Raw genomic sequence first — 23,706 nt, 5'->3', positions numbered from 1 at the left:
AGAGACATAGAGGAAGGTCTTCCTTTTGTGGGTTCACTCCCCAAATGGTGGCTACGGCCGGCGCTATGCCGATCTGAAGCCAGGAGCCAGGAGCTTCCTCCTGGTCTCCCATGTGGGTGCAGGGCCCAAGCACTTGGGCCATCCTCCACTGCCTTCCCGGGCCACAGCAGAGAACTAGACTGGAAGTGGAACAACCGGGACTAGAACCCGGCGCCCATATGGGATGCCAGTGCCGCTGGCAGAGGATTAAGCAAGTGAGCCACGGCACTGGCCCCTGCCTTCTTTTAACAGAGAATAAAACCAGGGCTCAGAAGACCTCTGAAAAAACTAGACACTTCCGTGACACGTGCTTATATACCAGCTGAGCTGGTGCGTATAGCTTCAGTGAAACATGCGGAAAGCTTAATAGACACACTGATCCTTAAATATAAATGTGATTTAGTGACCGGCGCCGCGGCTCACTAGGCTAATCCTCCGCCTTGCGGCGCCGGCACACCGAGTTCTAGTCCTGGTCAGGGCGCCGGATTCTGTCCCAGTTGCTCCTCTTCCTGTCCAGCTCTCTGCTATGGCCCGGGAAGGCAGTGGAGGATGGCCCAAGTGCTTGGGCCCTGCACCCACATGGGAGACCAGGAGAAGCACCTGGCTCCTGCCTTCAGATCAGCACGGTGCGCCGGCTGCAGTGCACCGGCCGCAGCAGCCATTGGAGGGTGAACCAACAGCAAAGGAAGACCTTTCTCTCTGTCTCTCTCTCTCTCACTGTCCACTCTGCCTGTCAAAAAAAAAAAAAATGTGATTTAGTGTGTGTTACAATAGAAACATGGTAAGTGTGTGTAGGTATCTAAAACCTTCTATTTTACTACTAGAATTGCTAAAAATGAAACTAAGAGCAAATGAAGCTAAATAAGAGCTAAGTTCTTGTCCAGGTTCTGTTCAGAAACTGCAGCCTCACTGACAATGTTTTTTTTAGAGTTACTTATTTGTTTTTTAAAATTTTTATTGTGTTTACAGTAAATAAATTTCATGTATTTCCTGTATACAAATTTAGGAACACAGTGATACTTCCCACCCCACCCTCCCGCCTGCCCACACTCCCACCCTTCCTCCTCCTTCCTCTCTTATTTGAAAGTTACAGAGATAGCAGGGGAGACACAGAGAGAGAATCTGCTGTTGGCTAGTTCACTCCCTAAGTGGCCACAACAGCCAGCTCTGGTCCAGGCCATGACCAAGGGCCAGGAGCTTCTTCCAGGTCTCCCACATGGATGCAGGGGCCCAAACACTTGTGGGCCATCATCTGCTGCTTTGCCCAGCTGCTTTAGCAGGGAGCTGGATCAGAGGTGGAGCAGCTGAGACTCGAACTGGTGCCCACATAAGAAGCTGGCATTGCCGGTGGCAACTTTACCCACTACGCCACACACCTGCCCTTTCATTCAAAGTCTGTAGAGGGTTTGTTATTTGGTGAATTGGTTTTCAGTGAGTCTTGAGAAATGGTCATTAGAACTGATTTTCCATAATTTCTTTCCCTTTTGAAAAAACAAAAACAAAAGCACTCATTTCCTTAAGGTAGAAATCACTTTTGTTCTGTATTCAATAGGACATCTTTTAAAAAGCATATGCATAAAATATGTTAATTAAATTAACTCAAGTGTGATTCTTAGGCCTAGATTTATGTGCTGTTAAACACATTAAAACCGGGAAAGACATTAAGATGCTGCCAGTCCAGGCTCTCCGTCCTCCAGTGGTGTTTTCTCAGACCCTAGCTGGTAAGTGCTTTGCTCTGGTGGGGTCACCAAAGGCTGGGTGTGGCGCAGCATCCCAGGGTGGTCACCCAGAGCCCCTTGAGCCACTCTGTCGGTGATAGACACGTCCTAGCCACATTTCTCAGGAGCGAGTCTCCGTTTTATGACTTAGACTTAAAAAAACACTTTTCTGGGAGGCCCAAACACTTGCATTTCTCATTCTGAGTAGTTTCACTACCTGGGGAATTAGTAAGAAGCCTCATGATAAGCAGGAAGATGGATGGTAAGCTGGCATCCAGGAGGCAGAAGGGGCTGGTGTTGTGTGCAGTGGATTAAGCTGCTGCTTGCAGTGCCAGCATCCACTATGGGAGCACTGGTTTACGAGTCCTGGCTGCTCCGCTTCCAATTCAGCTCCCTACGAATGTGCCCGGGGAAGCAGCAAATGATGGTGCAAGTACTTGGGCCCCTGCCACCCACATGGGAGACGCAGATGGAGTTCTTGACTCCGATTTTTGGCCATGGCGTGAGCCCTGCTCACCCTTGGAATTGCATTGCTGTTTTTGTCTCGCACAGTTCCCTCATTTTGACTGGAGAAGATCCTGTGCCCCTAAGGGCTTGGGCTCACTGGAAATTCTCATCTATAACCTAAAACAGTCTTGCTGGTTTTTTTTTTTTTTTTTTTTTTTTTTGGACAGGCAGAGTAGACAGTGAGAGAAAGAGAGAAAGGTCTTCCTTTGCCATTGGCTCACCCTCCAATGGCCGCCGCAGCCGGCACGCTGTGGCCGGGGCACCGCGCTGATCTGATGGCAGGAGCCAGGTGCTTCTCCTGGTCTCCCATGGGGTGCAGGGCCCAAGCACTTGGGCCATCCTCCACTGCCTTCCCGGGCCACAGCAGAGAGCTGGCCTGGAAGAGGGGCAACCGGGACAGAATCCGGCGCCCCAACCAGGACTAGAACCCGGTGTGCCGGCACCGCAAGGTGGAGGATTAGCCTAGTGAGCCGCAGTGCCGGCCCAGTCTTTCTGTTTTTACACCTGCAACTTAACACCATCTGCATGGTCCTCTTTGTGATGGTTCTTGGGATTAGGGGAAGGTCTTCTCTGGGGAGGGAGGTGTCATTGTGCCTTCCATACCTAGCTAACCACTCTCCTACCTTCCAGCCATCTTCTGATGGATTTAGCCATTCTTGCAATTTTTTAGTGCCTGCTCCTTCTTGTTGAGAAACTCATCTCTTTAATGCAAGTTTGCATATATTTTTCCTGCCAACCTCTCGGCTGTATAAAATAAGTTCCCATGAAAATGACGTGATTTTTCCTACGTGCGTGCGCTTAAGCGGTGAAGGTGGGGTAAGGTTGCCACCAGCACGGCCTGTGTGTTCTTCCAGCTGCGCTTGTGCGGGACTGAAGTCCTGCAGGAGGCACCTCGGAATGAGGAAGTGTGAGCCCGGGAGAACCTCCGTGTCACCTCCTCAGGCTTGCTCAGCTGACTCTACACACACCGTACCTACACACCCAGGGGTTCATGAATGACAGTCCAGGAGCACAAGGTAGCTGTGCATTTCTGCATCCCTCATTCAAGTTAGCATCAAGTGCGTTCAGTTTGTAACTTATCACCCAATTTTCAGCCAGACTTGGAGCTGTCATCCTTTCGTGTTTCATGTGTGTGTTAGTGCTGTAGACAACACATTCACAAGATCATGGGAAGAGTTGTTACCAGAGAAAATCCTTCTGCAAACTCTGTCTTCATCCTCTTTGCTGGAAAGATGACACTTTTAGTGAGTTGGCTTTGCTGGTCCTAATAGATACCGAAAGTTTTAGAAAGTGAAATTCAGTTAACAAAGTAATAATTCAAGAGTTGGCCATCTGTGCCCGTGAAATGCTATTCTTTCTTTCTCCTTTTTTTAATTTGTATGTCTATAATTTGAAGGCACTACATCAGACAGCCTGATGTGATCAGGAGATTCTTAAAATGAGAAAATCTCTCGCCACAGTGACAAATCCACAGGCCTCACGAGAAACCGTGCAGATCCCTAACGCCCAGCCGTAAGACTGTATTGACTGTGGCCCAAGCACACGAGACGATTGATCAATGCAGCAGACTTGCATTAATTGTGAAATAGAAGGGACGATGCGATCAATGGTGGGAATGAAAGTGCAGCGGTGCCGATGCCACAGCGCTAATCCAGTAACGGAGAAGCTGATGTATAGCATATTGGAATTCCACCGTCTGGGCCCTTGTCACCATAAAGAATATCCCGCAATTATGGGGAAAAATTGAGCAGGCAGCAGTTGAGCCAACCTAATCAGCCTGATGCCACAGTAGTTCTCCTGATTAAACACTAAATTAAGTGGCACTCAGCTCTGTAACCTGCCTGCATTATGAAAAATAATCCTAGAGCTAACGTGAAAAGTTTGTATTTTAATCAAAGCAAACTATGAATATTAAAATATTCCTGGGCTATTTTGGTGTCGTTTAGCTGTGAACATGTTTAACAATTTATAAATGGATCTTTCGCCATTGGCTCCAAGGAAAAAGGGTCCAGTGCGACAAGGGAGGTACGGCTTCCTGTGCTAAAAATCAATTAAACTTGATACAAGCTCAGAGAACTCTTAAGGAAAAAAAAATAAAAGAATGCACTCCAGGGGCCCTGGGAGAATTCACATTTAGTTAACTTCTATAACGGTTTGCCTAAGGGCATCAACTGTATTCTTTGCTGAAAAACGTGATTATTGCAACAGGGGTGAGGCTTAATAAGCTGTGCTTACTAGGAGGGTCTCTTACACGCGTGTGTCATTGTTGAGTCCTACAGCACACACCCACTGATTTCCCAGGACTACACGGCGAATTCTCCAGGATGGAGAGAAAGCTGTCTTTCGTGGGCATTTAGAGAACACAAAAGAAATAGGACGGAGCCCTTCATCTGGTAGGACTCCTCTGTAGGCGCTTACCCCAGAACACGCGCCGGTGAGACCTGCTGCTTGTTATATGGGTTTGCAGAAGAGAGCATGCGGAAAGAGCTGGCAGGCTCCATTACCAGCCCACAGCTTCTGCTGTAACCAGGGTGGTCACTCGGACCAGTCAGTTGGACCAGAAGACCAGATCTTGGAATGTTTTAATAGCGTGCACTTGCCAAACTGAGCCAGAGCGGAGCACTGGGCAAGCCGAGAAATGAGCTAGAGAAATGAGCTACCTGCTGTTATTTTCTACTATATATGTGTTTTATTTTGTTTGCTTGTTTCAAGTCAATTTGTGACCTTGCATTTTAATTGAAAATGCTTTTTTTTTTCCTTTGGGTGGGAAAGGTTTGATAGGAGAAGTTCTCATTCAGGCTGTGTCAAACAGCCAAAAAAAAAAAAAAAAGGTGGAAAGATTTGGATTCATTTCATTTTGTTAATTAAAGGTCATTCACGGCGCCCTCACCCTTTGCCAGGCCTGATTCTGAGGGTTTCTACAATATTCTTTCATTCAAGGGGCCGTCATTGTTTCCATTTCTAAGAGAAAAACCTACAGCCCAAAGAAATCTTAAGCAGCCTGCCCAGGCCTCGTAGATTATAAGTGGCAGCTGGGGATTGAACCCAGCCAGGCTCCGTGCTGCTGTGCCAGTCCTCTTAAGGGTTTGTTGCATCAGTGATGTCAGCCATGGACACTGGGAAGCGTTGGGGTACCAATGGTTGATAAAAGATCACGCAGCTCTGCAGGTTCTTCCAGCTCATTTTGCACCCCTGGTTCGTTCTCAAGACTTGCCTCTCATTCCCCTTCTGACGTTGTCTTTGTGACCAGAACATCCAGACATCCCAAAACAAAGAGGTGCACTTGCAGCCAGATGATGAGAAAGGGCTCTGGGATCCAGATGACCAAGGATCTGGAATAGTCCTAGGATGATGGCCTGGCCTCTGTCAGTTACGGACGGACTCACTGGTCCTGTGGTACATGTTCCTCCTGAACTTGGCCACTGCCCTGCCACACCAAAGAATAAAGTGCCCCCGTTTCAAAGGTAAGGCGTCTGAAGCTGAGAGCCGTGCTCTCCGGGGGCGAGGTCACAGAGCAGGTAGGGGCGGGCCTGGGACTTCAGTCTGGGTCTGCATCCACTGTCATCTATGGGACACGGATCTTGTCTGCTCTCCAGGCAGTGTCAGGGGCCCTATGGGCGCATCCAAAGGCCGGGAGCCTTCAGTCTCTCTTGGTAGGAAAGTCAGATCTGCCTCATTTCTCAAGGCCTATTAACACCCACCTGCGGAGGACATGAAGAGGAACAAGAGCTTCGGAACGCCGTGTCTGACCTCCTTTCTTTCTCTTGGACACGGTGATGCCTGCGTAGTCGGGGTGCAGAGGAAAATGAGATCCAACAACTCCTTAGTCATAATGGGACAATTAATTTTAAGCTGATTTTGTCAAAAAAGGAAGCCAGAGGAACTTGGTTTGTCATAACTGTGAAACTGCACGTGGGGAGCTGGAGTTGAAAGTCTGAGTTTTCTTTCAAATTTGGATCAATTTCAGAAAATGGGTATCTTGGTCTTCTCTCATTGCTGTAACAAGGTACCTGAGACTTGGTGACTTCAACAGCAACAAATGCATTTTCTCACAGTTCTGGAGGCTGGAGGTCTGCCACCAGGGTGCCACAGTGGTTAGGTGCTGCTGGGGGGTCCCCTTGTGGCTGTGGGTGGCTGCTTGTTGCACGTGCCCTCTGCAGCCTCCATGTTTGTGTGCATGCCGGGTGAGGGAGAGTGGGCTCTGTCCCCGTCGCTCCCTGTGAGGACCCTCTAGTTGTCATGTCCCACGTCCACATGTGCTTACCTGGGGGTTCAGAGTGTCAGCATACAGATTTGCTGGGGGGCGGGGGCGTACAAGTTGGTGCATAGCAACCAACACGCTGCTGTGGCCAGCTCTGGAGTCCACAGGAGAGAGTATCAATCTTTCTGAATCCCCTACCTCTGTTTTAGAATGTGCTGTTTGTTACAGAAGCAACTGAGAATGCCTAACGAGAAGGGAAGTTTCTGAGACGTGTCGGCTTTCCCTTTCAGGAACAGTGCATGCACCCATCCCCAGGGAGCTGGGACTGATGGGTGTCCAGATGCACTCACCTGCATGACCTGGACCAGGCCTTTCTGTGCACCCTTTGCATCTATCCTAAGCTTCAAAGAAGTCTCCCCATGCATACCACTTCTCCCCGTCCCCAGCCTCAGCAGTGTTTCATATATGAGTCATGCAACCCAGACTCAAACAAGATCAAACACCAAAGGAAATTTAGCATTAACTGTAGGATAAGAATTTGGATCTTTTGAAAGAAGGTTCAGGCGTCACAGGACATCCCTACTCATTGCTTATCTTTAAGGCATCTTCTTTCTTCTTTATGTATTTTATGTTCTCTCTCTCTCTCCCCCGCTCCTTCCCTCTCTCTCCCCCTCCTACCATAGCTTTCCCAATCTACACAATAGCAAGTGACTTCCAGGGTCTCCCAGCTTACAAAAATTACAGTCTATTATGCCAGAGAATGATCTCCCTCTTTCTCCTAAATCAAATGACAATTTAGCTGTATAAGTTCCTAGTTGGTCTAGCTGTGACCTGGAGTACTGTGAAGATAGGGCTGTTTCCACCACAAGAATCTGGCTAAAGGTAAGGGGCTGATTCCTTGACAGTGTGTTCTTGGTGTCCGCTGCAAGATACCTCTCGTAGGTCAAGACAGGTTTTCCCAAAGAGAACCAGCTCTCAACATTGATTAGTAACTGGAATATTGTGATTTTACAGTGAAAAGGAAGAGGAGAGAGATGGGGGAGGTGGGAAAGGAAGGTGGGAGAAAGAAAGAGACAGACACAGAGACAGAGACAGACAGACATGATGGATGGATGGATGGGTGGGTGGATTTTCCAGGCTTTGGCGCCACCCAAAAATCTATCCCTAGCCTCTACTACTGGATGATTTTACATTTCTTGCTGTGATAGAATCTGAATGGAATATGGGATGTATAGCTTCCCAGGGACTGAGAGATCTTGCTAAGCTATCAAGTCTACCTTACAATTTATTTCTAATTCAGTTGCTGAATTTAAATCTAACTGAACTAAAAATAGGAGAATTAACCTATGAAATGTACAGAATAGAGCAGAGGATTTGCTTGGGCCTTAGAATCCTGACTGCGACTCTCTTGGCTTTGTGATCAAGATTAAGTCATTAAGTTCTGTAAGTATCAGTTCTTTTGTCCAAAAATGAGTTTACCAGCAATCTCCACTCACATAGGGCTATTGAGAGAATTAAATGAGGCCAATTTTGTTAAAGGTTTAAACCTGTGCTTTGCACATAATCTACAGGCAGTAAACATAAACCAGTATTTCTCAACTGCAGGCAATGTTGCCACCTCTAACAAATGTCTGGAGACTTTTTGGATGCTGTACCTGGTTCGGGGTGGGGGGGGGCCTACGGGAACATACAGAGTAGACTCAAGAGATGCTTTTAAAACATCCCACAGTGCACAGGATGGGGCACCTAAACAAAGAATTTTCCAGTTTAAAATGGGAGCAGTGCTGAGATTGAGAGACCCTGGTGTTGTCTATCATTGCAGCATTAACCACTGATTTTATATTCCTTGAAACCAGGAGGGAGGAAAAATAATAACAAAATAGTAGATTTTCTATCATCCACATGAAGGTTCTCTCTGAAAGAAAAAAGGGGAGGCTTTAGGGCATACAGGGCCAAATATATGACAGTTTGCTGAGTATACTCAAAATAAATGCAAAATGTAATAAAAGGGACCTATGTATTAGGACAGGACCCCTTGTAAGCCGAATAAATCTCAAAGAACTCTCTGTTCTACAACTCTGGCAAACAGAACCAAATCTGTTCAGAGGAAGTACAAATTGGAATTAAACTGGATAGCAGTGTTTACAAAAATACATCAGAAAGCTTAGGGAAATTTATCGGGGCTTCTGGTCTCCGTCTTCCAAGGTGGTGGGAATTGGATCTGGAGTGGGGGACAGAAGATGATGGACTGAAGTCTGAGTTCTTTACAAGGCTGTAAGCTTCATGATGGTAGGTCTCTTCATAGGATAGCACAGTCTGGGGTCAGTACTGAGTCAATGGCTCATTAAAATTCTTTTTCCTCCTTTTCTACCCCCATCCCCAACTCATGGTTGTGTTTGCCCTGATGATACCAGTGGGAGCACCATGCCACAGCCAGCGAAAGCTTTGCCTATGTATTTTCTGCACAGTCTTCACAGTCAGCTGGTGCTGTGAAGATGTTAGTATCATTTCACAGGAGGACACTGAGGCCTGAGTGAGTGTTGAGTCTGGACTGCAAACCAGGAATCCTCCCATTGCAAAGGCTGTTCCCCTTTCCTGTCCTGGCTGGGCGTCAGACTCACCTCCCAGACACTGCAGAAACAAAGAGACCTCGCTCCCTGTCATGGACCCGTGAGATCTGAATCTCCTGGCCATGTCAGACACTGAGTAGAAGCTTTGTGAACGGCCATAAGCAGAGATTGGGGAGAAAAAGGGCATTCTTCTCCTCCTGGAAAAGATCCAGGAGACTATGCTGAAAAGCAGGTCGTATAATTTTGAGTTTCTGGATAACTTTAAGAGCCTGTGAAGCACCCTCCGTGATTTGCACCTCTTGTTTAAAAGACTTTTGTAAGCAAATGAGCAAGAGTGGTTGTGTCTGATAGTTTCTTTGAGGATTGAGGGTATAATGGTGCAAATTTCTATTCTATTCCATTCCATTCCATTCCATTCCACCCCACCCCACCTTACCCCATCTCATCCATCCCATCCCTAGCTACTCATTTTAATGTCTGTCTTGATTGGCAATAGAGACAGATCTTCTTGTGTGATGCCAAGTGTTCTGAGCTTTACTTGTTCCCTAGCAGTAAGCAGCGTGTTTCAGGGAAGCGTAAAGTCCGTATGCCAGGGAAAGACTCACTGAAGGCATCATTTTCCCGTCAGGAGTTGTGGTAGGCAACACCAGGACTGCCGCCTGTGTGTAATGGGTCCCCTTTCCCAGACACGCTGTGTTTCCCATCCCCCGTTGCAGCTGGGTGAGATCAGGGGACTGGTTCTTGCCCACGGGTTGTGGAGAGTAGTGGTGTGTGTCACTTCTGGGACAAAGCCTGAAAGAGTGCACTTAGGGTCTCTGAGAACTGTCATCCCTTGCCACAGTGAATGTGAAGTCCTGCGTTGAGGTGCTGGACCCTGCATCACCCTGGATCCCTGAGTGATCTTGTGGAGTAGAATCTACCGCACCCCACGCTCTGTCTTAGACAGCACTTACCACACATGTCCATATGCTGTTCCAAGTCACTGAGAATCGAGGGTTCATATGTTGACATGGTATAAACTAGCCCATATAATTGAGTTGTCAAAACAAAGTAAAACATTGGACTTGAATTTCCCAGGCTGGATTCAAGTCTGGCATCATGTTTCACACCAGCTTTGAGACCTAACCTCAGCCACTTAACTGCTGTGATAACAGATACAGCTGAAACTTACTAAGCATGTCTGTGTGCCAAGCACACCGAGGTTTCCTTAGTCCTTCCAAGTAGTACTCTTCCACCTGGATAGGCACTCCCTGCTCCGTGGGTGCAAGAAATGGGCATGATACTGGAACAACTAGAAGTAGAAGAGCTGGGTTTGAATCGCATTTGACCTACGCCTATGATTGTATTTTGTGTATTGCTAAAGTGAAGTTGATTAAAATATGTACCTCACTGGGAATTTGGGGGTTTTGGTGAGCAGACTCTGTGGAGGAGGAATCTGAAGCCTACTAGGTGAGGTTATTCATCATTTGGGTTCTGCCAGCACTTGTGCAAGAGAACTTAAAGAGTGTTTGCTCTTGGGCTGCCACTCGAACCCCATTTACCAACCCTGAAAGCCTTGGCTTGTTTTCTCAAAATGGTAACTGTTGTATCTCATTATTATTAATTTTTTTTGTTTCCTCATTGAGTCAACCCTCTTTCTGTCATGACATTTGGCGTGTTCTCTCTCTCTCTCTCTCTCTCTCTCTCGTTCATTCTCTCCTTCCATTTTTTTTATGGTTCCATGTTGCTGTGAGCAGAACTCATTTTTCAAAAGACAGATGGTGGCAACCCTGTTCTCTCTAAATAAAAAAGCAAAACAGCTGTTAAGGTGCAAACAGAGTCACGGCCAGCAAATCGTATCTGCTTCAAGTGTTGGCAAAGTTTCCCTTTAGGGAAGAGGAGCTATCTAAACAAAATGTGCAGCCTTGGCTCAGCTCTGCCAAGGCCCACATATAGAATGATGGTGAATAATGTAAATTTATAGTGCACTATAGATCCAGCATCTTTCTGTCTTGGCAGGTGCATATTTAAATGCAGTGCTAACGGAGCCTAAATTTATTGCTCTCTAATAACGATAAAATGCCATCAGAGAATGAGATAAATCTTGGCCCCAAATGTTAGAATGCTGCGCACACGCTCACACGTACACACATGCTTGTAAAATACAGCCAGATACTGCTAACTCAGGAGTCTGAGTTTGGAAGAAGCCAACAAACAGAGAAAGTAAAGCAAGTGTTTTATAGACGACTGCAAATTGTTGTTTTCATGAGACTGGGGTCAAGGTACGTTGTGGCCTCAGGTGGAAATGCGTGCTGCTTTGTCTTGCGGCTGATATATACTTGACCTTGGCGAGGGAAGCTTTTCCTTTTCTGGGTGTACAGTAGCTTTTCTCTTCACCTTTCCACAGCCCTGCGACAGGCTGGCATCCAAACAAACACTGATGAGTTGGGACCCTCTGGGAGAGGAATGTCGTCTGTTCCTGCTGTTTTATTTTTATCTACGTATTTACTTATTTATTTACTTATTTGGAAGGAGCTGGAGTCTCGGAGGCTTGCAAAGAAGCCAGTGAGACAGCAAACACGTTTACGAAAATGCTTGTGCTGGGCAAGTTTGGCATGCGGGGAATGGAATTTTACAAAATACCCGTCAGGAGATCGTCAGTCCTCTTTGAAGGCAGCCCGTGCTAGCTCCTCAGGCTAGCCTGCGTTGGCCCCCAGCCATCCCTCCTTGCAATGTCCAGGTCTCGGGAAGTAGAGCCCATCCGGACACCGCTGCCAGCTCCTCACCGAGTGGTTGCAAGTCACGTGTTGTCAGAGGGTTCCAAGCCCAAAGCTGCCGTAATCAGGGAGACCCTCTCTGCTGGCTCCCGTTCTGGGTGCTTCCTCTGGCTTCTCCTGGCACAAGGGGGGTGTTCACATTTCAGGAGCCTCTGTCTTTTCAGGGAGATGCTAGAGCTCCAGGTGTTGCTTGAGGCCATCCCCATGTGGAGTTAGGTGCTTCTTTCTGGAAGCTTTTCTGAGCGTAATTGCACGTGTGTGTGTGAGTGTGTTGTCTGAATTCATCTTGCTCCTGAGAGTGGCTCCAGTTTATCTTGTGGTGGAGATGTGGACAATTTCTATAAATCAGAACCCACCCCAGTTTTAGAACTGGAAAGGTTTGTTCCTGGTTTCTGTATCGATACGCGTGTTTGAGTGTGTGCACTGGGAAGCAGAGCTACTTACACAGTTTGGGAAGCGGCCCTCACTCTGCTTGTGTGGTCTGTCCCCAGGATCTCTCTGCACACACGGCGTTGCTTCATAGAATACGGTTCTTCTCACCTCCCTTCTGTGTTTTTCCTTTCTCCATATCGAAGAGAACTGTGAAATCCTATAATTTGTATGTTTAGGTTTGATTATGCTGCTGCTTGAGGAAGAACCAGCTGTGTTTGGTTGATGCTTGGGTTGAAAATGGACATAGCTTTTCCTAGAAGATGTCCTCTTGGGGGCAGGGCCTCTTCCAGGAGCGCCATGGACTTTGGGCAGGTGTGTACGGAGGGGATGGTGAAAATCGCCTTTCGGAGGATGTCAGAGCTCCTGCCTGGTTCTCAGGAGCACCCTTCTCTGCCAGCCCTGGGCCCTGCTCCACTCACTCCTGCCGTCTGCTCTGTGGATGCTCAACCACTTCATGCTAGGACAGGACGTGGCTGGGTCATAACGGACAGAGGGGTGACTGTGGACGGAAGGGCAGTAGACTGAGCCGATCAGATGTGTGTGTCAGGGGTGTCCGGTCATAAACGCTGTGTGTTTCAGGGCTTGGCCTGCCTGGTTTAGCTCCCCACACATATCTCACACCCACGGTTTTTGAAAAAGATGCATAGTATTTATATGAAAGGCAGAGTGACAGAGAGGGAGACACAGAGAAAGACAAAGATCGTCCGTCTGTTGCTTCACTCCCCAAATGGCCACAATGGCCCAGACTAGGCCAGGCTGTAGCCTGGAACCCGGGATTCCATCCTGGTTTCCCACATGGGTGGTGGGGATCCAAGTGCTTTAGCCACCTTCTGGTGCCCCCCCCCCAAGGTGCATTTGCAGGGAGCTGGACTGGAAGCTGGAGGAGCCAGGACTTGAACCAGCGCTCGCGGAGGGGATGCTGATGTCGCGACTTCACCCACTTTGCTGCAAGCCCCGGCGACATCTCACTCCCGTGAGCCCTGAGCTGTGTGAGCTGCTCCCATTGCCACCTGCACCTCCCAGTCTGTTACTCAGAAACACCCGCCCCCCTCCCGCTCCACGGGAACCCCACTCTCTCACCTCCCAGGCCTCTCTCATGCTCTTCCTCTGCAGAGCAGGCTTCCCCACCCCTAGCTTTCTCTGATGACATCCCGCGTCCTCCAGGAAGCCCACTAGGACCTCTCCTGGTCTGGGTTAGCTGGGCTTCCCATATCTCTCTCTGGGCCCCCACCCTGTTCACTCTCCCCAGTGTATCTACCACACACATTCATCTCCCAGGAAGATGGAGTGGACGTGGTGACTCTCTGTTGGTCTGTTGTGATTGCAAAATAAAAACATGCACACAAGAAGAAAAGAAACTGGAAACTGGGAAAATATCCTTGTTTTATCGAGAGATCACACATGTTAACGTAAAAGTCACACAAGCAGAAGAAGGAAACAAAGCAGGGTCGTTCCTGTGTGGCCTTAGTCTGGGCGGGGGAAGACATTCCTCCTTCCCAAACCCACAGGCTTCCCCACTTGCATCACTGCTGTCCCCCCGTCCAACCCCCAGAGTCTGGCCTTAGTGAGCACTGAATGACATTTGTTGAATAAGTGCATAAACAGGAGCATGGAGGACCAGGGGAACCAGGGAACCGGACTTCAGCTCAGCTAGCCACCTGTCAATCACTCATCCCCCCACCCCTGCCCCCAGCATGCCTTGCTTTGGCCCCATCTCTCCTGGTTACCTCCTGGGGCCTCTTGGATTAGTTTTTGCCTTTTTGTCTACTCTGAAACGTCCTTGGCTGAGAGTGCACAGGCAGACTGTGGTCGCTGGCCGTCCCCAAGGCCCAGCCAGCCTTGCGTGTCAGCCCCGTTGGGGGGAAGAAGAGGGGAGGGATGTGCCGAAGGTGATAAAGGATTGAACGCATCTCATGGACAAGTCCAGATGGCATCCTGCCTTGTGTGGCTTTAGCAGGTTGGATTTTCTCTCGAGAGCTTGAGGGCCTGGACTCACTGAGAGAAGTGCGGAATACCAACCATCACATCACACTGGTTGATAGCAAATGTCCAAATACAGGTGTCAAGTTTCTTCCCTCTGGTGGAGTCTCATGACCCATAACCAGGTTTGGCGTGGAAATGAATTGCTTTGATGAGATGATGCGGCTGTGTGAGAAGAGAGATTCATATGGCAATAGCTCATTTTAAAGTATATCTTGATACTTTCAGGTATATACTAAGTGGAGGTGTATTTGTCAAACAGTACATATATAATATGGAAAAGTGCTGTTTTAAATTATATTTGTGCTATCCTTACTTGACCATTACCCTTATGTTAAATAAAAATAAGAAAAGGGATGGATACACAAAGCTTAGAGGAGATTGTCACGTAGTTTATGTAAAATTTGGTGGCTATGGAGTGGCATATGGAGGGCTGCCTACTCCACCAGCGGAGCTGCCCTGGGAGGTAGAGGGGCACTCCCGGGCTGGCTGTACCCGTGTTTGTATGGCTGCAGGGAGCAAGAAGGGAGACCCACTGGAGAAAGGCTGTGGAGGGGTCCGAGGAGGGGCGGGGTTCTCTTCCCTGCAGCTTCGGGGGGGGGATGGGTGGAGCCTGCTGCCATCCAATGGCAGGTGAGGGTCCTATAAGCTCCAAGCCATGGCCTCCCCAGCCGAGGTGACAGGACTGCAGGCCGGCGGTGGGAACCCTCCCGAGGACGTGAACAGCCTACTGCAGCCCAGGGAGAGCTGGGCGACAGAGGGCTATGCTCTCAGGGTCTGGGAACTCTGCAGGAGCCGGTAGCCATGGCTGGGTCTGATTCTTCCCAGTGCAAGGCCCCTTTTCTCCTTCAGCTGCAGAGACTGAGAACTGGGCTCACTGTGTGTGTACCAAGCCCTTCTTGATAAAAACAACACCAGCTTGAATAAAGCAACAATGTTACAGCTTTGATTTCTTGGGTACACACTTAGGGAATACTGTTGTTTATTGTTTCTCACTACACATGAACAGTCTTCATATATATGATTTATTTAAAAATACTTATCTGGAGGCAGAGTTATGATGAGGGAGACACAGAGACAGAGAGACAGATCTCCCATCTACTGGTTCACTACTCAAATGGCAACAGTGGCTGGGCTGGCTGTACAGAAGCCAGGAGCCTGGAACTCCATCTGGGTCTCTGACATCGATGGCAGGGGCTCAAGTACTTGGGCCGTTATCTGCTAGCTGCTTTCCCAGGCACATTAGCTGGGAGCTGGATTGGAAGCGGAGCAACCAGAACATGAACCAGCAATCACAGGAAATGATGGTGTCATAGGTAGTGCCTTAACCTGCTGTGCAACAACACCGGACCCCAGATATATGATTTCTCATTCTTTTTTTTTTTTTTTTTTTTTGACAGGCAGAGTGGACAGTGAGAGAGAGAGACAGAGAGAGAAAGGTCTTCCTTTGCCGTTGGTTCACCCTCCAATGGCCGCCGCTGCAGCTGGCGCACCGCGCTGATCCAATGGCAGGAGCCAGGTACTTATCCTGGTCTCCCATGGGGTGCAGGGCCCAAGGACTTGGGCCATCCTCCACTGCACTCCCTGGCCACAGCAGAGAGCTGGCCTGGAAGAGGGGCAACCGGGACAGAATCCAGCGCCCCGACCGGGACTAGAACCCGGTGTGCCGGCGCCGCAAGGCGGAGGATTAGCCTATTGAGCCACGGCGCCGGCCTTGATTTCTCATTCTTGAAGATGGGTTCCGTCATCCCATTTAAAAGATGAGTCAGCCAAAGGGTGGAGAAATGAGGTGACTTAACCAAAGCCGTTTTCTTGGAGGTGGTAGACGGATTCCCACTCCGTTTTGCCTGACTTCAGAGCGTGTCTCTGTCCCTTCTCCCTGCTTTCTCTCCTTGAGTTGATGAGGCGGAATTCAGTGTGAAACTTCTTTCACGTTCCTTTGTGGCCCAGGTGCCTCATGTGGGCAGAAGCTAGTCCTTGGCCATTGTGACCCCAGAGAAGCCTACGGTTGGAAACCTGAGCTCATGTCCTTTGGCAGCTGTCGGGAGCACGGTTCTGCAGTAGCTTCTGGATATATTGGGCCCGTGCTCCCATAGGGCTGACGTCCAGAAGAAGAAAGTAGGACAGGTAGGATCCAGGCAAAACAAGGAAAACAAATGCTTACCAAGCGCTTGCTGGGTGTGAAATGCTCCCTCCGTGCTCTTGTCTGTTAGCTCTGTTTGTCCGTGGGAAGAATTCTGATCTTACTGACTCTGTTTTACACCCAAGGAAGCTGAAGGGAAGGTCGGTTGCCTAGCAGACTCTCTGATGGCTAGAAAATTGCGGGACTGTGGTTTGAACCCTATGGTCTCCCTTTTGAGTCTTCGTTCTTTGTCAATGCACAGGTGCACCCAGGAAAGAGGCCGAGCAGGCAGGAGAATGTTCTTGGAGAAGGTGGCATTGAAACAGAGACTTAGAATATAAGAAGGAATGACTCTTCAAAGAATAGAGATATGAGAATCCTGGGCAACGAGCCAACCTGTGCTAGGGCACTGAGGCAGGAAAGATCTCGCTAAGTTCAAAGAAGATAGACTGCGCCCAGGAGGGCAGTGGAGGAAGCGCTGATGACCTTCAAGTAATGAGAGAATGTCAGGTCACCAAAGAAAGATGGCTGCTGTGGAAGGAATGGAGATCTTTTCCCATTCATCTTTCCATACTCACTCCTGAGTGCTCATACGTGTGGACACATGGCAACCAAAATGGAAATGGAAGAATGATGATCTCAGTAACGTTTCTCCCACACACCTCTGCATAGGTCACCCCCCTTCTCCTAGATCAGAGGTGGATGTTAGCAGCTCTTGTACACACAGTGCACACATAGGCATCGCTTATCAGTCTCTCCATGCATTCTTTTCCACTTAGAACCTCAGAGTCCTTCTCAACACAGTGCAATGGGCTGCGAGTTTTCATCACCCAGCAGTGCCTGGTATGCGTCTTCCCTGCAGAGGTTTCCAGCAGGATGAAAACCATCCAACCTGGGCACGGGGTTGGGGACACCAAAAACAAGGCAGACTTTCTTCTGATTCCCGTGGGGACGATTGTCATCGCCCTCCCAGGGGATGTTCTGAGTACACGGCCACTTGAGTTTCTATATCCTCATGATAATCACATCTTGGAGAGGGATTTAGGAAGAAGATTGCAAGAGTAGGCATTTTCTAACAGCAGGCTATGGTGTGCCTTGAGAAGAATGTGCGCCTAATACATTTTAATGACATGCTTTATAATATCTTATTAAAGATTATAAGAGCATCTAATAATCATTTAATAAATATTAATGAGGCATTTACAAATCGCACCTTAATTTACAGCATTGGCACTTGTCTCCTATCCTGGACGCTAATGCATGGTGTATGGTGGCTTCAACAGAGGCAGTCATGGGCAGCCCGGGTCTATGACACGGTGCCATCCCGGTACCATAAGTGATTTTTTAAAATAATAATTCTTGGAGTGCAGTTTAGTGCAACGAAGCTTGATACCCAGAGCAGTTTCAGCAATTATTATTCTGTTTGGGGAACATTAAAACATAATCTACCATGAATTTATAATCCATAGCTTCTCTCTCATGCACTTTTTAATAATAGGCAATAATTATAGGCCCTTGTGCAAAAATTACTGTAGGTGCTGGGAGAGGCTCCCTGTTCCCCTCAACACCAGGGAAGGAGCAGGTGGGGTGGCCGTGGGGCTGCTGTCATCTTTGCTCAGTGGTCAGGGAAGTCTCCCTTTCCTGGCACGCAGATGTGAGTGGAGGAGCCCCAGTCACACGTTGCCCAGTGCCCCGTCCTACCCTCCCTGTTAGCCCTGCAGACCACGGATTCAACACAGAGTTCGGAGCTGACCTCTGCAATCCTCTCTGGGCTCTGTTAGCCAGGCTGGCGTTCACACTGGGTCAAAGCTCGAAGTTCTCTTAGGAAATCATGCTGTCCCACTCCTCACTGTACAGGTTGGCAAACCGGGACACACTAGGATCCAGAGCAGAGATGGGGTGGGCGTGTAGCCTAGCACTTAACACACCCGTGTCCCACATCAGAGTGCCTGGTTCCCCTACCCAGCAGCAGGTGGGGGCTTGAGGGGCTGGATCTGTGCTAACCCTGTTGGAGACCTGGATTGAGTTCTCAGCTCTTGGCTTCAGTCTGTCCCAACCTGGCCATTCTGGGTAATTGAGTGGTGAGCCAGTGAATGGGAGGTCTCTTTCCTCTGTCTCTCTGTCTACTGATCTCTCTATTTCTGTCTCTGCTTCTCAAATTAAAACGAGACAAGACAGAACCCAGAAGCAGAGAGTCAGGGACACGAAGTTTCTGGGCACATTCCCCAGCCTTGCAGCCAAGGAGGAGCCCCATGCATGCACTGGGGAGGTTCTGAGTTACACAGTGGCGCCTCCTCATCAGGGGTCTTGGAGAATGCTTGGTCTCAGGAGCAGGTCACTGCCCCTCTCTCTGGACAAACCAGCTGGGCGGGAGCCACCAGCGTCCTGGGGATCCTCGGTACTAAGAGCAGGTGGCCAGCAGGTGGCGCTGCAGGGATTCAAACGGGAGAAATTGCAAGCAGCTGGGACCTGGGATGCACAGACTCTGCCGTCAGCAGCTGTTTGGAAAGAGAACCGTGGATTTGCCCTGCACTTCAGGGACCCTGGACCCCTGTGAGGAGTCCCAGCTTCACTGGGAAGGACAGCCAGGTCCAGTGGACTGGCCATGCCAGGTTTTGTGTTAGAGGACCCAGCAGTGGAAGGAACTGGAAGGGGCAAGAGAAGACCCCATCCCAGCTGCTGAGCGCAGAATTGGGTGCTTCCTGGCAGGACCATGGCCAGAGTTCAAGGGGTGAGGGCCTGCGGGAGGTGCACCCCCCTGGGTTGGGGATTGCTGGGAGACCAGGACCGTCCTGGGGCGCAGGCCAGGCTGAGATTCCTGTTGGCCCCTTGAAACAGAGGTGTAGGAGCTGCCACCACCAGGCCATGTTTGCCGTGCTCTGCTCCATAGCTTCACTTGAGTGCCCAGGGCAGAACGGCTCAGCCCTGGCAGCTGAGTTCCTCCTCAAAGCAGTGGACTCGCGTGCACAAAGGACATGTTGAATGAGTGCTTGTATCTCCGAGTGTTGAGACACCTTCCCTGTTCTCTCGTCTTCCCTCCACCTGCAGCGGGCCTGTCCTTTCTGTCTCTTTTACACACATGCACCCCTCACAGCAGCTGCCCAGGTCTGACACGGCCTTTTCTCTGCCGTGCCCTGGCAGCCCTGGCATTTCACACAGTGAGGGCAAGGCTTGGGTGCTCTGGCTGGGGACAGATGCATCAAACAGAAATACCTGCCCCACCCACGCCACACCTTCCTGCTGCCAGAGGCCTGCGCCGCCTTTCAATCAGAGTGCGAATGTGCCCTCGGCACCTGCTAATCTGCACACTGTGATCCGCTTGCCGCATCTCCTGGCTGCAAGGGAGGGATGTGCATGGAGCAGGAGCCGGCCCTCCTCGCGGGAAGCCTGCACGCCGCTGGCTCTAGGGCTTTCTCAGCTGGAGTGCTCACCCTGGAGTCTGAGCGGAGTCCCTTTGGGAGGGATGGAGGCGCCGGACCAGAGGCCAGCTGCGAGGAGGAGCTCAGCCCACACCCTCGTCCTCTGCTGTCTCTGACCAGCAGTGCAGCAGCGGAGAATGCCCAGTGGCAGTGAGTGAGGACCCTGCTCCCTGAGGGCCTCTCTTCCCAACACTTGTTATGCCTTGGAGAGCTAAGAGCTCTGTGCCTTCCAGACAGGACCGAGGGTTTCCTGCAGGCAGGAGCTGCATTCTGTGTAACGCTGGTATATAGCAGACACTCATAAATATTTGTTCAATTAATAAACAAATGAACAGAGACAATGAATCATCTCTCTGGAGAAGTTAATTATATCTATTTTATTTAATAAGCATTACATAATCCTGGTCCCTTTGCCGGTGGCTGATTAAAGGGTTTTTTTGGGATAGAAACTCATGCTTGTGTAATGACAATCTGATAAGTTAGGTACCGAGAACATCTCCCTTTTCCTGATTGGATAATAGAGATGCAGCCTGGTTAAGTGAAGTGTCCAAGGCCAGGCAACACGGCAGATGCCCAGATCCCATCCCAAGCTGCCTGGCTCCAGGGTGCCTGCCCTCAATCACTCCCTCAGATTCCTTTTATCCTCTGTCCCGGTCTTCTCTGCCCAAGGCTAATGCACTTAGACATCTCCAGCCAGGGGACAAACACGCACAGAATTCAACCCCTGAAGCCCATGTTTCCATCTGCCTCTTTCAAAAGGCATGGCCAGAAAGGTTTCCAGATAGGAAGAGAATCGTGAGACTGTTTAATTTCACCAGTAAAACCAATCTTTCTCTCCCTTTCCCTTCTGCAGCACACAGAGTGCCTTTTTTTTTTTCCTTGGTATTAAATAAAAGAAGAGGGAAGGAAGGAAGGAGGCAAGGACAGAGGGAGGAGGGAGGGAAGGATGCAGACCTTATTTAATCTCCAGCTCAGAAGCGCAGCTTTCCGTTTCTCGTCTGCCCATGGCTTGACAACCTGGTCGCACATCCTGGAAGCCTGCAGAAGTATTGGAAGTCAAGATCCAGTGTAATAATTGGCTCGTGGACTTGAAGGAGGACAGATGGACTCTTCCATCTCAGAGATTCATTAGGCCGGCTGTCCCTGTAATAGACAAGGCGGCTTGCTCCACGTGGAAGCCACTTTCTAATCAAACTGGCACACAGTTCGGGCTCTCACTCAGTAAATGTGCTGTGTGAGATTGCTCAGCCTCGGTGGAGGGCTGCGGCGGGGCTGGGCTGGGACGGGTCTTGCTGAGGCTTCATCCTCACAGGCTCTTCCCTCAGGCACAGTGAGGACCTCCCACCTTTTAAAAGGAACGAATGCAACCAAACATCAGTGCCACTCGTGTGTGCAATAGGCCCAAAAGTGTTTCCTTGAAAATAGGAAGCCACCATGAAGTAAGGTAGAACTGGGCGTACCTAGAAAGTCGGAAAGAGTGGGGAGCTTGGCGATGGGAAGGTAGGAAACACGAGCATCCAAGTTTGTGATCGACCAGGCAGGCGGCCTGCGGACGGCATCTGAGGGACGGGGCTGGCGCTGGTCAGATCTGAGTGCGAATCCCAGCTGTGCTACTTGGCTGTGTGTTTGTGGGAAGGTTTGTCACCAGGCCTTAGGTTCCCCAATCACAAATAATGAGCCTTGCAAGGGTGGAGAACAGTTAGCCCGTGGGCTATATAAGGTCTACAAAATCCTTTGGTCTGGCCTTGTCAAGGCAGCTGCAGGCTGGACTTGAAATTCAATTAATAGATAGCAGGCTGGTTGATAAACTTGTGTGGTCTGTGGATCATGGTATAAACTTCCAAATGACCCTTGGTGGGAGAAAGGTTCCCCAGGCCTGCAAGTGACCACCACAGTGTTTGGAAGCTGGGTCTTAACTGAGCCTAATTGCTAGGAATGCTAAGTAAAATACCCACCTGGAAACAGAACCTGATTAGCAAGTTACAAAGGAAGGCTGTGGTGTCTCCTGGGCTTTTGTCTTCTCCGTAAACAAACATTTAAGGATAGAGTAGACTCAGTAGGGGTGATGGGATCTGTATTGGGGAAGCAGCTTTCTAAGTGCTAAAGAAGTCAAAGTCTAAACCTGCCTCCAAACAGTGGTGAGGGGCCAGCTGTAGCGGGCTAAGCTCCGCCTGCAGTGCCAGCATCCCATATGGTCGTCGGTTCGAGTCCCGCCTGCTCCTCTTCCGATCCAGCTCTCTGCTATGGCCTGGAAAAGCAGTGGAAAATGGCTCAAGCGCTTTGGCTCCTGTACCCATGTAGGAGACTCAGAAGAAGCTCTTGGCTTTTGGCTTTGCCATTGTGGCCATTTGGGGAGTGAACCAGCTGTTGGGAGACCTTTCTCTCTTTTCATCTCTCTTTTTGTAACTCTGCCTTTCAAATAAATAAATAAAATCTTTTAAAAAAATGACCTAAATGAAAGATCTCTGTGAGTGAGATCCCAGCGAAAAGAATGGGCCATCAAAGAAGGAGGTACCTTTCTCTGAAGGGAGGAGAGAACTTCCACTTTGACTATGACCCTGTCTGAATAAGATCGGAGTTGGTGAACTTAAAAGGCTTCCATAGCCTTGGCAACTCATGACAAGAGCCTAGGGAGATTACTGACACCATAATCAAGAGTGTCAATTTGTTAAGTCAACAACAGGAGTCACTGTGCACTTACTCCTCATGTAGGATCTCTGTCCTTAATGTGTTATACAATGTGAATTAATGCTGTAACTAATACTCAAACAGTACTACACTTTGTGTAGTACTTTTACACTTTGTGTTTCTGTGTGGGTGCAAATGCTTGAAATCTTTACTTAATTTATACTAAATTGAACTTCTGTATATAAAGATAGTTGAAAATTAATCTTGATGTGAATGGAATGGGAGAGGGAGCGGGAGATAGGAGGGTTGCGGTTGGGAGAGAAGTTATGGCGGGGGGAGCCACTGTAATTCATAAGCTGTACTTTGGAAATTTATATTTATTAAATAAAAGTTAAAAAAAAAAATGAAAGATCTCTGTGAGTGAGATCCCAGCGGAAAGAACGGGCCATCAAAGAAGGAGGTACCTTTCTCTGAAGGGAGGAGAGAACTTGCACTTTGACTATGACCTTGTCTAAATAAGGTCGGAGTTGGTAAACTCAAAAGGCTTCCATAGCCTTGGCAACTCCTGACAAGAGCCTAGGGAGATTACTGACATCATAAATAAGAGTGTCAATTGTTTTTTTTTTTGTTTTTTTGTTTTTTTTTTTGACAGACAGAGTGGACAGTGAGAGAGAGAGACAGAGAGAAAGGTCTTCCTTTGCCGTTGGTTCATCCTCCAATGGCCGCTGCGGCCGGCGCGCTGCGGCCGACTCACCCTGCTGATCCGATGGCAGGAGCCAGGTGCTTCTCCTGGTCTCCCATGGGGTGCAGGGCCCAAGCACTTGGGCCATCTTCCACTGCACTCCTGGGCCACAGCAGAGAGCTGGCCTGGAATAGGGGCAACCGGGACAGAATCCGGCGCCCGACCGGGACTAGAACCCGGTGTGCTGGCACCACAAGGCGGAGGATTAGCCTAGTGAGCTGCGGCGCCGGCCTGTCAATTGTTAAATCAACAATGGGAGTCACTGTCCAACTACTCCCCATGTAGGATCTCTGTCCTTAATGTATTGTACTATGTGAATTAGCAGTAAAACTACTACTCAAACAGTACTCAAATTATACTTTGTGTGTCTGTGTGGATGCAAACTGTTAAAGCCTTTACTTAGTATAGAGTTGATCTTCTGTATATAAAGATAATTCAAAATGAATCTTGATGAGGAATGGGATAGGAGAGGGAGTGGGAGATGGGATGGTTGCAAGTAGGAAGGAGGTTATGGGGGGAAAAATCGCTATAATCCAAAAGTTGTACTTTGGAAATTTACATTTATTAAATAAAAGTTGGAAAACAGTTTTGA

The 23,706-nt window shown here is 49.0% G+C and overlaps 1 protein-coding gene across 22 annotated transcripts in view; it reads left to right on the top strand.

Moving 5' to 3' along the window:
* Positions 1-23,706, top strand: part of RBFOX1 (RNA binding fox-1 homolog 1) — a 2,206,955-nt gene that overhangs the window by 1,522,992 nt on the left and 660,257 nt on the right. The gene's annotated exons all lie outside the window — the stretch shown is intronic.

The sequence above is a fragment of the Oryctolagus cuniculus genome, chromosome 19, assembly GCF_964237555.1.
Source record: "Oryctolagus cuniculus chromosome 19, mOryCun1.1, whole genome shotgun sequence".
In the NCBI taxonomy this organism is placed as follows: domain Eukaryota; kingdom Metazoa; phylum Chordata; class Mammalia; order Lagomorpha; family Leporidae; genus Oryctolagus; species Oryctolagus cuniculus.
The sequence above is the reverse complement of the archived record's forward strand: the minus strand, read 5'-3'. Positions and strand labels throughout refer to the sequence as shown.